Genomic DNA, 9627 nt, shown 5'->3' on the forward strand with positions numbered 1-9627 from the left:
AGACATTTTACATTTATTCTTCAAATGTTTTTGCACACATTATTACAGTTGGCTGAAAAACAGTCACACAGCATCAGTTTTCATCTGTGGCTTTTTATAGTCGCACTTCATAAAACAAATAAATGTTTTAAAATATGTATTCAACTACACAAGTTATGTCATAAGTGTAATATATTGTTGTTTTGCCAATTTCTCAGCTCTAGAAAATTCATTATGATGTTCTAACACTGCATTGAGGTAAGTGAGCTTTTGCCAGATTTATCATTATGTGTAAAATCAAGTCTATTCAGGTTATGTTGAAAATATCTTATATATATTACATCAAAGGTCCTCTGTCAACACAATATGTTCAGATAAAATGGCCTGTTAAAACATGCAAGTAGTTAAAGTAATGACTAGTGATGTTTCAGTGAAGTGTTAAGAGCAGTTATTATTGTGTAATGTGGCAGGCTCTTGTTTGTGAACTCACTGTGCTTGTGTGTGTTACTCCCTTTCACTTGGGAAGGGGGCTCAGGTGTGTGTTGCTGTGCTGATTGAAGGGCATGTAGTGACAAGCACATCCACAAACAGCAAGATCCAAAAGGAAAGTAAAGCTATAGTATCAAGTCTATTATAGAGCTAAACAGCAGGGGAGGTTTAAGCACCAGTGCTGTCACCGAACAAGCTGAAGCATGCTGATCACAATTAAATTGAACCATCACCTTCATCTGTCTCTGCAGTAACTGTCCCAGTCAGTAGAATAATCTTTAATTAAAATGTTGTCAGTGTCTGAAAAAAAAGAGATTATTTTTTTCTTCAGTTTCACTTGTTAGATTTAGGGACAAGTCTGGAGAGAGAAATAGATCAAATATTAATAATGCAATAAACAAAAATATATATACACACACCATGGACAAAAATAAAATATACTCCATTTGCTTATATTTGGTATATATATGTGGGTGGGTGTGTGTGTGTGTGTGTGTAAAATTTAATTATTTATTTGTATTGTATAATTTAATTATTTGCTATCAAAACAAATCAAAATCAAAAATGAAGGCATTTCCCCCGAGATGTATTAATATTGTCCTTATCCAGTTTATTTATTTATTTGAAATTTGATTTGAAATTATTTTGTTAAAGACCTTTTCTGTCAATTTAATCAATCAATAAATGTATTTTCTTCTAAAACAAACAAATATATATATATATATATATATATATATATATATATATATATATATATATATATATATATATCATACTGACTCCAACCTCTTGAACAACAGTGTATGTAAAAAAATACTTCAAGAGAATCAATTAAATGAAATAAATTCTCAATCAAAATGGTACAAAAGAAGCTGTAAATCATGCTTCTCAACTATACAGCTTTCTACATTTTGCCCAGCTAGATTTAGTTTTTTAGTGTATGGAGTTTTCTTAAACAATATTATAATAGTTATAATAATATTATAATAGTTACTTGATTCATCACAAAGTGCTTCTGAGTAAATACATTTCCGTTTCAGTCGTTCACTCTCTACATCACGTCGGATGACCAACGAATTGGAATCTTGCTTAGAGAAACCAATCCACAGTGTAAATGAAATGAGCCAGTAAACATTGGCATGTGATTATTGCATCCAGTTGCCACTGATCACGGCATGAGTGTAAGTAGGCAGCAGGTGCACATCGTTTTGCTCCTGACTACTCTTCTACTTCTTGTTGGCGGTACGGCGCTTCAGTGGCAGTGGTTTCCTGTGTCGGGTGGGTTGCACATATCAGGCCGCACTAACCCCTGTTTGTGATGCAGGTGGCCATCTCCCCTGTGCTCTTCAGCATGCTGAAAGAGCTTTCTCCCTAAAAGAAAATTCGTGCTATAGACAAAGTATCACCCGATGATACGTGATGGCAAACCCTCCAGGGAACCAACCCTCAGGGTACCATTGCTCCTTTTGCAACCCTCTTGCACTGTGCAACCAGTTGAGTTGCCAGTGGAACATGCTGGGCCCTCTTCAAGGAGCCTACCAGTGGAAACCGACCTGCTAACTCCTCCTCCCTCACCACTCTTGACAGTGGTATACGGGGGTTCCCCTAGTGGAGTGGTCAGTTGTGATGCAGTTGTGTCCTAATACTACCTCCACCCGGCAGGGCAAACTGTGCCTCTCCTCCCAGGGTCTATAGGTACTCATCTGGTCTGTCTGGCGATGCTTATGGGCCTTTGGAGAAGCTGCCTCCACCTTACATGCTACATCGTTACTACAGGTTCTTCAGACTAAAGCACTGACGGACCTGCATGAGGGTGGTCACGATCCGGAAGTACTAAAAGAACCCCAAACCACAACTGATCTCGCGCTCCGAGTGACGAAGGTCACTGTGTGTCACTGTTTGTTTGGTCGACATGAGGGATGCTGACAAAGTTCTGTTCCTCAAGGTCCCTGTGTCCCAAACTGGCAACACAGTCGAGGCAACACAGTCGAGAACATGGCCAAGCAGTTCTCAGCTGAACAGTGGCAGACTGAGCCGATCCGACTTTCTGCCCCGGTCGGCAGCTGTTGCCTCCACCAATCTGCCGGCCGCAGTGGCCCAGCCTGCTCGTCTCCAAGGGTGTCCCCTGTGTCCACTATGGTTCGGTGAGTTGGCATTTGATTTGAACACCTGGCATCCCTGTGAAATGATTCTCATTCATGCTTGAATATGAATCGCCTATGAGTGAAAGTCATGAATGTCATGATTCATTACATCTAGAAGAGAAGACAAACATGCCAAAGAACTCAGCTGTGTGGGAGCACTTTAAATTTAGTGAGGACAAGAACTGAAGTTTGCCATATATGCTATTTGAAACTGGTCTCCCACAACAGAACATTAAGTTTGAAAAATCCCCTCAGTTCTGTAAGTAGTAGGCCTATATTGTTGGTGTAAAACGGCAGTTATAAAAAATCATACAGCAGCCCAGCCTAATAACAATTTGTCTATATTAAAAGTAATGCTCTTAACAGACTTGTTTGTTTCGTATCACTATTGCAGTGTCCTTTCTCAGAGCATATAAGCCCTGCCCACGTGAGGTGTGCTGCTTCTGGCTCGCGCTGCTGTGTAGTTTATTAAACTGTATTAAAAATGAATGTCGTCCAGTATATACACACATATATATATATATATATATATATATTGTGACGAGCACTCCCAGAGGAATCAGCGTCGCCCTGGAAACCAACGGAGAACACCTGCACGTCCTTGTCACGGGCTGATCGGTCACAGCTGCTCCCCATCAGCCCACACACTTTTAAGCAGCACACGCTGGACTCAAACGAGTTTTCTTGAACCGAATGCAACACTGGTCTAATCCCTCTCTCTTCACTTTGCAGAAAGCAGCGAGTGACCGACAGCCCAGCCACTTTGGAGCACGTTTGCACACCCACTTTCACCTTAACTGGCACAGAAGAGCACACGGGAAGTACCGGCCACCAGAAAGCGCAGCAGCACCTTTCACCAGGCATCACTGTGACAATAAATCCACCCTCCGGGGCTTTTGATTTCACGTACCTCTTGTCGAGTGATTCTTCACCCCGTGACTAATATACAGTATTGTTCAAAATAATAGCAGTACAATGTGACTAACCAGAATAATCAAGGTTTTTAGTATATTTTTTATTGCTACGTGGCAAACAAGTTACCAGTAGGTTCAGTAGATTGTCAGAAAACAAACAAGACCCAGCATTCATGATATGCACGCTCTTAAGGCTGTGCAATTGGGCAATTAGTTGAATTAGTTGAAAGGGGTGTGTTCAAAAAAATAGCAGTGTCTACCTTTGACTGTACAAACTCAAAACTATTTTGTACAAACATTTTTTTTTTTTCTGGGATTTAGCAATCCTGTGAATCACTAAACTAATATTTAGTTGTATGACCACAGTTTTTTAAAACTGCTTGACATCTGTGTGGCATGGAGTCAACCAACTTGTGGCACCTCTCAGCTGTTATTCCACTCCATGATTCTTTAACAACATTCCACAATTCATTCACATTTCTTGGTTTTGCTTCAGAAACAGCCTTTTTGATATCACCCCACAAGTTCTCAATTGGATTAAGGTCTGGAGATTGGGCTGGCCACTCCATAACATTAATTTTGTTGGTTTGGAACCAAGACTTTGCCCATTTACTAGTGTGTTTTGGGTCATTGTCTTGTTGAAACAACCATTTCAAGGGCATGTCCTCTTCAGCATAGGGCAACATGACCTCTTCAAGTATTTTAACATATGCAAACTGATCCATGATCCCTGGTATGCGATAAATAGGCCCAACACCATAGTAGGAGAAACATGCCCATATCATGATGCTTGCACCTCCATGCTTCACTGTCTTCACTGTGTACTGTGGCTTGAATTCAGAGTTTGGGGGTCGTCTCACAAACTGCCTGTGGCCCTTGGACCCAAAAAGAACAATTTTACTCTCATCAGTCCACAAAATGTTCCTCCATTTCTCTTTAGGCCAGTTGATGTGTTCTTTGGCAAATTGTAACCTCTTCTGCACATGCCTTTTTTTTAACAGAGGGACTTTGCGGGGGATTCTTGAAAATAGATTAGCTTCACACAGACGTCTTCTAACTGTCACAGTACTTACAGGTAACTCCAGACTGTCTTTGATCATCCTGGAGGTGATCATTGGCTGAGCCTTTGCCATTCTGGTTATTCTTCTATCCATTTTGATGGTTGTCTTCCGTTTTCTTCCACGTCTCTCTGGTTTTGCTCTCCATTTTAAGGCATTGGAGATCATTTTAGCTGAACAGCCTATCATTTTTTGCACCTCTTTATAGGTTTTCCCCTCTCTAATCAACTTTTTAATCAAAGTACGCTGTTCTTCTGAACAATGTCTTGAACGACCCATTTTCCTCAGCTTTCAAATGCATGTTCAACAAGTGTTGGCTTCATCCTTAAATAGGGGCAACCTGATTCACACCTGTTTCTTCACAAAATTGATGACCTCAGTGATTGAATGCCACACTGCTATTTTTTTGAACACACCCCTTTCAACTAATTCAACTAATTGTCCAATTGCACAGCCTTAAGAGCGTGCATATCATGAATGCTGGGTCTCATTTGTTTTCTGAGAATCTACTGAACCTACTGGTAACTTGTTTGCCACGTAGCAATAAAAAAATATACGAAAAACCTTGATTATTCTGGTTAGTCTCATTGTACTGCTATTATTTTGAACAATACTGTATATATATATATATATATATATATATATATATATATGGTGTTGAGAGAAGAATATGTTCAGTCCCCTCCCACAGAGGCTTCAAATATTCAGTGTTGATTACTAACGAAGCTTCAAGGCTCAAAATTTTTTATTTGGACCAGCCCTAGTATCCACCCCCACTCCCGTGGTGCATTGGCAGCAGCCTCAAGCAAGCGCCACTGTGGAGCTGGGTGTAGGCAGAATGCTTCGCCATCCAGCCCCCGTCAACCTGGCTGTGAGCGGAAGAGCAAGAGGCCTCAGGACGGGCGACCCAGAGAGAGAGGGAACTGCTGTTTGGGGGATGGGGGATGCACCTCTTCCTCCCCCGGAGAAGGGCCAGGTGGAGAATCTGGTTTCCAAAAATCAGGTTTTCTCTGTCTCTGGGTCCCAAGAGGACATAGATAGTCACGGACGGACCGACACTCTCTTGCGAGCAGGCAGCAGTGGGCAGTTCGATAGCGTCATCAAAGGCCCTACTCATGCACCCACTGCCAAACCATGGAACCAGGTAAATCAGGTCTTCAGGTCCCTGCGTTCCACATCGCTGCCCCACGTTGGTCGTCCCACTGGTCCAACTTGTGTAGTATCTGGGTGCCTGTGTGACATCTTTGGGAGCATCCGTCCCTGAGATTGATTTGCCGCGATCGACCTTGAAGGATATGTACTTTCATGTGTCATTCCTTCTGCACCACAGATTATTGTTGCGGTTTGCGTATGAAGGACGAGCATATCAGTATGAGGTCCTGCCCTCTGGACTGTCCCTTTCGCCCCGTGTCTCCACAGAAGTTGTGGAGACAGGGCGTTTGCATTCTCAACTACCTCAACGACTGGCTCAACTGGCTTGGAAAATCACTGCGACCGTTGTGTACATCAATAGACAAGATGGTCTACGTTCTCATCACATATCATAGACCTCAGCTGGCAGAAATGGCGGAACATCCAGTGCCAGGTCCTCACTCGATGAATCCATGAGAACTGGTAGAGGGCTGGGTTCCATATGTAGAGACCTAAGTGGATAACATGTGTGTAAAGTCCATGGTATAACCTCAGAGCCCATGTTCCATCCGGCAGACTTCCTGCTATTTTCCAAGAGGGTTACAGTCACCTCTAATCTTCCATATGCTCCTAGATGGTTGTGCTCTGAGCAGCCGGGTCACTGGCTCAGCTCCTCAAATATGCGCTACACCTGCTGCCTACTTATACACACGCTGTGCTGTCACGCAGCAGTGGGATGCAATAATTGCATGCCAATGTGCATAGGCTCCTTTTGTTTGCAATCTAAGTGGATTGGTCCCTATAATTGAGATCCCAATTTGTCGGTCATCCAACGTGACGTCTCCATTCCCTCCTTCACAGAACGAGAGTGACATTCGTAACTGAGACAATATCAGATATCTACTGCATCTATACTTCATAAGCATTGGTACATTACTAAATAAACACAGAAAAGGGGTGGGCGCTATACCGTTATGAAAGTGACTACTGGTATTACGTTGTTCCATGATATGGATATTGCTATACCGTGGATACCATTATATGTTCATGAATTCAGATTTTGCCTTTATATAGTTTTGTTCAATTTGGTATGCTTTGCAAATTTGAACACAAATGACGATTTAACGTTTTTGTCCTCCGTGTGCAACGCTGTATTACACAGGCATTAGTTATCAAACACATAGAGCATCCTAACAGACCAAATTAACAGAGCCCAAATCGCCTACTCCAGTGGTTCCCAAACTGGAGGAAAGTATACAGTCAGCAGATTATTTTGCTAAATAAATCTCTGCAGGGTGATAAAGACTACACTGTATAATTTTTTCCACTTATCATGCGGCCACTTGACTGATAAGTAAATAATTGAGTGCAAAATATTCATTTGACATTGTTATTTCCTTAACATGACTCGCAGTACCCCCTTGAGCACTCCCTTATCAATTGTAGTTGTATCAATAACAAACTACTAGATGGCTCAATTGATGATCAGAGTTGCATTTCAGGGAGTCATGTAGAAATATTAATGAAGGGTGCTTGGTTCTGTTCTACAGAGCTCCGCACATGACATGCAAGAAAAATTAATAAATTGTACGCATGCTTTACTAATTTATTTCCCTCACTGTACTAAAGTGTGCACACTATTGCGTTCCCTCAATTTACTATTGCGTTCCCTCAATTTGCTAAATCATGTGCACGATTTAGCAAATCGAGGGAATGAATTAGCAAATCGTGCACACAAGTAATAAATCGAGTGTACGAAATAGTAAATCGAGGGAACGCAATAGTAATCGTGTGCATGTTTTAGTACATTGAAGAAATGAATGAATAAATCATGCAAACGATTTAGCATACTATTTTTTCCTGCATGTCATGTGCAGGGCTCCGTACTGTTCTGCTCTAAGCGTCTATATCAGACGTCAGTGGCGTGATTTGACAAAAGTTCTCTGCTGTGGATGCAGCAAGACGCAACACAACAAAGCCATGACAGTAAACTGATGCCGCATTCTATTTCTGACAAACTGCAGCGCTCTAACGGAAAGAACAATTCCAAATAAAGTTATTCATAACTAAGAGAATCGTGATAAAATTGTTTCCTCAAAAATATTAAGCAGCACAAATGTTCACAACATTGATTACAATCAGAAATGGTTACTGAGCAGCAAATCAGCATATTAGAATGATTTAAAGTGTTAATTGTATTTTTAATAAATAAATGTAACCTTGGTGAGCATAAGAGACCCCCCCCCCCAAAAAAAAAGAAAAAAAAAAAAAAGAAGGGGATGGGAGTCCTTAAAAATATTTTTCTCTACAAGGTGGGGCCCGGTAGAAACAGTTTGGGAACCACTGGCCAACTCAAACACACAATATTTAATTTACATTTATTTTAATTTAATTTAATTCAGGCCTTAAGTTCCTCATGTTGCACATTTGCACTTTTTGAGAAAAACTTTTTTACAATTTAAAAAATTAAAAAAATACTTTCAGGTCTATGTCCAATCCCTCATCTTTTCTAGTTATATAAGGTTACAATATTTTGCCTGTATTTTTTTTTTTCTCATGTCACAATATAATATCGATATCACCTGGACAGTGTAAAATATTGTGAAATTAATTTTTGCTCATATCGCCCTCCCCTAGCACAGAATTTAATATAATGAAGGAAAAAAAATAAAAGAAAAATGAAAGTCATTTTGTCACTTTGTAAAATGTTACCTTGGCTTGAGCCCTGGTTATTTTCTGACCCTGATGTTAATTCACATTGAAAGTAGATTTGATCACTTGTCTTATGCAATCTTCCATTAGCTCTCCTGGAACCTCTGGAACCTCTGGAGCTCAGTCTGCTGTACCTTTCCGAACAAAGCAGCCTGTACCTCTGCACATCAAAGCAGCATGTCTTTTACATGTTCATTTACTCGTAGATTCACAATGGGGTTCAGGTCTGGTGAGTTTGCTGGCCAGTCAAGCACACCAACACCATGCTCATTTAAACAACTTTTGGTGCTTTTGAAGGTGTGGGCAGGTGCCAAAACCTGCTGGAAAATGAAATCAGCATCTTGAAAAAGCTGGCCAGCAGAAATTTCTTGGTAGATGGGTGCAGTGACTTTGGTTTTCAAAAAACACAATGGACCAACGCCATCAGATGATGCACCCCAAATCATCACAGACCGTGGAAACTTAAAGTCCAGTTCTTTTTCTCCTTAGCCCAGGTAAGAGGCCTCTGATGTTGTCTGTGGTTTAGGAGTGGCTTAATGTAATATCCTTTGATGCATTACTTAATCTTTATTAACAGATGTTAATAAAATATTAATTTGGACCACGCATTTCGACACCGTCACAGCCGATGACCTATTAACCCCAGAACAACACTCATCAGGACAAGAGGTAACATAAGTAAACCCATGCTGCCCTCTACTGGACAACTTTGTCAAATGCATCTCATTTACTACACTTAACGAGAGGACTGTACAACTGTAGTCAAATTCCTTGACACATCTGTGTGTGGTGGATGCCTTGAACCCAGCCTAAGTCCATTCCTTGTGAAGTTCACTTTTCACAATTCTCATAAGGCTGTGGTTCTCTCGGTTGGTTGTGCATCTTTTTCTTCCACACTTTTTCCTTCCACTCAACTTTCTGTTAACACGCTTGGATACAGCACTCTGTGAACAGTCAGCTTATTTGGCAATGAATGTTTGTGGCTTACACTCCTTATGAAGGAATTAAATGATTGTCTTCTGGACAACTGTCAGATCAGCAGTCTTCCCCATGATTGTGTAGCCTGGTGAACCAAACTGAGAGACCATTTTTAAGGCTCAGGAAACCTTTGCAGGTGATTTGAGTTGATTAGCTAATTGGCATGTCAGCAATTTCTAATCTGTTGAGATAGTGAATTGGTGTGTTTTTGTTAAATGTGAG

The sequence above is a fragment of the Carassius auratus genome, chromosome 43 (genome assembly GCF_003368295.1).
Source record: "Carassius auratus strain Wakin chromosome 43, ASM336829v1, whole genome shotgun sequence".
NCBI lineage: Eukaryota > Metazoa > Chordata > Actinopteri > Cypriniformes > Cyprinidae > Carassius > Carassius auratus.